We start from the raw sequence: 4551 nt of genomic DNA on the forward strand, positions 1-4551 counted from the left end.
TACTGGCAAGCTGACCTCTGCTATCTCTTGGGATTTAAACCAATAAACTATCCTGACTACAACTGTCATTTAACAACCACAACCATTACAAGTGATGGTATTGCTCCTTGACCTATTCTGCACGTTAGCTAATAATAAACTTATATTTTGCCCACCCTGCCCACTCCCAAAACAAAAATATAATTTTTACATTTTTACCAGAACATTTCCATTTTTATTACATACCTTATTTTAGACTTTAGTATGTTATCATTGAGTTCTATATGTAATGAAGGCAGATCATTAGTGGTAAGACTGGATGCCGGGGTGTTGTACATAGCTTCCTAAAAAAAATAACCTAACCCTGCCAGACCCCTTAGCCCTAATGAATACAGTGGGCTGACTTTTGGGAGAAGTTATGCAAATAATAAATGTTTAATGATTGGTTGTCAGTCTGGGGTAGTAGATGCTTCCAGCCGGCTGTGTTTGAATGCCAATGGAGAAGCAATTTCAGTACAGGTGAGGAGCCTGTACAACATTGCAAGCCTGAAGATGAGGCTGGTGTTCAGCTTTAAGGAGCTGTGAAAGGAGGAAAGGACTACTACAAAAATATTTCAACAGGAGACTCTGGGATATAAGGTCTCTGCACAGTGACCTAAAAATCCTCTGAAATCTGAAATATCAATGTGCCTTACATTACCATGCAGGGCACATATCTTTTTGGTTACCATATGCTCTGTTAAACTGCCAAGGATAAAGGAAAGTCCTATGTAGGCTAAAAGTAGCTACATTTGTAGCTAACACAAGGCTATGGCTTTCTGTGGGACAGTGTGCCAAATGCACCTCCATACCCAGAGTTGCCATGTATTTGCTTTTTTGCTTGTACTAAATCTAGTGGAGGCCAGTAAAAAAAGTTTGTAAGTTAAATAATGTAGAGTTAAAAGTAATGTTAACTAATATTTAATATGTAGCATTGCAAAGCACTTTGGCCCTATAAGCTGATATACAAATGAATTTTATCTTTACAGTAAATAAAGGAACACTGACTAGATCCAGTGTTGCTGAATAAATGAACCCTTGCATATGGCCATATAGCATAGGTATACAAAAATAATGGTGTTAGTATATGATGACTCCTTCCTGTATCATCATTATATGTTTTCTTTTTTGTTATAATCAATTATGGTTGCTGATAGGTGTCCACATGTTTTGCTTTCAACAAATCAAATTTTAGTGATTTATCACCACACTGAATTAAGAAGCCTTCACCAAACCCTGTACAGAGTTACAGACTCCCCATTTTTTTACTGGAGACTGTAGACTCTGTAACCACAGTTCAACAACAAATGTCTCATCATGCAATACCGGCTTATTCTGTATATATTATTATATATTAGTAAATAGTGTTTTACTCCTGTAAAAAAATGTAAGCATCACTCTTGTCTTACTGTGTATGTGTTACAAACTGTGGATATTAAATGAAGAAAAAAAAGCAAAACATATTAAATACTATCACATTAAAGTATACTGCATATTAAAACATGACAATATGCTCTTACCTAAACCCATCAATCAATACATTAGATTGTCAAATAAACACTGCTACCATTTGTTTTAAACATTTACTGTTTTTTCCTTCAGCAGTAGAAATCAGCAGTTTGTGCAATTTCCTGCAACACCACTGAAAAAAAATAGAAGGAGCTGTCTGTGACACTGCAGATATTTGGAAGATTTAGGTAGATTTAGGGTTTCTATGCAACAAAAATTTACCTGATTGCACAATTGCCAAACATCTGCCAAAAACTAAGCTAGTGCTGATTTTTAGTAGCATTGTCATAGTAAAAATAAATAAATAAATAATAATGATGTGAATGACCTAAATGAGAATATAATAAGCTTTTGTCTAATACAATCAAACACACATATATAAAGCATACAAACTGATTTTACCAGCTGATAGCATAGCCTAACAGTAATATTTCTATTTACATAGCAGTTTTTAGATTACATGCTCAGGCCATGGTAATAAATAGGCACAGCAACAAAAATGTATTTTTAAAAAGTGAATTACTGGGGTAATTATTTTACTTTTTTTGGCAAGAACCTAAAGTATTTAACTTGATTTTTCAGTTTTAGAATTCTCCTACTAATCTGAAAATAGATCATTGCTGGGACTTATCTTCCCTACATTTCCTACTAATATATTATTTTTTAACAATCCAAATAATTATATTTTAAATGTGTGCGTTATAAAAAAGTATATAAATGATTGTCCTATTTCACAAATCAAAATATGTCAAATAAAGCAACCAATCATCTTTCCCTGATCTGTCCTTAGTAAAATGAATTCTGGCTGTTACACTTTCACATCATAGACCTTGCATTGCTTTTGATGGTATGTGTGCATTATTAATATTGGAGTCTAGATATGTGAAGAATGTGAATGAATGTATAGGCAGTCTCAGCTGATTCTACTGGTTGGTGAAATCAGTGATGGTAAATAGATACATCTAGAAAAGTAGCCTGTGCAGCCCTCCCCTCTGGGGGACAGTAGAATTGCCAGGCTGATGACCTGTTCACCAAGGAACCCCCCTGACAATACACTTGTCCTCTTGACCTTAATAGGTCTCAGTGGCCTGTAGCCTCAGGAGGAGCCGCTCTCTTATAGACAATATTGATTTCATTTCTTCTCATTTCCTCGCTAGAATACTAGCTGTGGGAAAACATAAAGCTTGGTAAATGCAAATAGGATTCCGAGTTATTGTCCTAATTGCACAAGTGGGAGATCGGTCGTGTTGTATAATTTGTGAAGCAACTAGCTGTATACATCCCCCTTACAATGTCATTTATGCAGCATAGCTATCAATTAATAGGCATTGCATGGAGCTTTACTGAAGCTGGGGGACAATACAGGCACAAACTACTATTAAAGTAAAAGGATAATCCCTGTACCTGGTGTGAACGACCTACATAGGAGACATTGTCTAGATCAGATCTAGATGCGATAAATATCATGGGAAAAAAAACAACCGACAATTGTGAGTACAGGGTCTCTGTTCACAGGGGTTCAATTCCAAGAACATGCACTGTATTATAGAACATCGATTATATTACAGCTCAGCATATATTGGGGCCGATTTACTAATGTAGAACATTGGATCTTTTAGCCTGGACAGATTCTGTTCGCAGGGAATAGCCAACCCTGGACAAAATAAATAAATAAGAATTTGCAAGTCATTCGATGCATTGAGTGAATGTATACTCACTGCGCAAAGTACAAATATATTTATTTCTATGGATTACAAAATTGTATTCTGATTTGAGCTACAGAGACTTTATCTTATTTAGCAACATATTGTACACACAACACACTATTTGACTCTTGTTTAAATAGTGTGTGCCCTGTAGCCCCCGTTACAGTACAATAATATTACATTTTATTTCAATGGTATTTACATATAACAACTATGACTGCTCCCGTTAATATATATATTTATAATTTATGATTATATATAATATAAATATCCAGCAGTAAATAACTCTTTCTAAAGTTGTGTGTGTGGTGCAATATTATTTCGATCTGTATACTTCTTACGGATTATTCTTTCGTTTAATTTTTGTTTTTTTTTAATTTTAGGATGTACCTCTGTGAGTACAGAATATAAAAAAGGAAAAAAAACTTGCTAATTAAGACTAATCTCTAACTTATATTATGATATATTTTATACAGGTATGTTCCTGTGTAGTATAGATGGTCTTTCGGTCGGGTTTGGCAAGGAAAGGGTTACTAGTGCCGGTCTAGCTGACACCAGTCCCCTGATCCTACATGAACACAGACAGCAGGTAGTGAAGACAAAGGTCAAAGCATTGAACAGATACAGATCGTCCGTTCACTTAGGAGTGTGACTTTGACCTTTTAATGATCAAATGTCCCAGTCGATTAATTCTGTAAGTTACTATGGTGGGAAAGGCTGGGGGACAGCCCTGTGCCCCAAAAACTGTCTCCAAGCCAACATACCAATTACTATTAAAGCTCATTTTCTACACCAGTGATTTTACTCTCCTGATCCTGATAGGTCAGCGCAGTATAATCAGACTTTTATTACAAGCAGGTTGGTAGGAAGGCAGCACTGTATATGAACAGTAACATTCCCAGCGCCCGGTCATATACAGGGGAATGCATTTATCATCTCTACTTCTGTGCATGATACATGAATATAATGCTGTACTGATATATGTGACCAGCATGTTCCTGCCAGGGGGGCACAAGGAGCACCATGACCCTGCCTGGGCACTAGCCTGGGCTGCTGACAACTCCACACTCATCTGCTGTGTCACACTGCCATTTTTATTAATGACAATACAAAATCCTTGCATATTTTTAGCTCTACTTGAATTAAGTTGCTAGGCAACTGGTGGATGGGAATTCATCCGCGAAATTTAAATCTTTGTGTAAGCAGCGTGCTTTTGTCTCTCCTCCTGTCTTACCTGTGGGATGTTCAGCTTACTGGCACCGGACCCAGCACTGGTATACAGGGCACTGCCAGACCCAGCACTGGTATACAGGGCACT

The sequence above is a fragment of the Pyxicephalus adspersus genome, chromosome 1 (genome assembly GCF_032062135.1).
Source record: "Pyxicephalus adspersus chromosome 1, UCB_Pads_2.0, whole genome shotgun sequence".
NCBI classification, from domain to species: domain Eukaryota; kingdom Metazoa; phylum Chordata; class Amphibia; order Anura; family Pyxicephalidae; genus Pyxicephalus; species Pyxicephalus adspersus.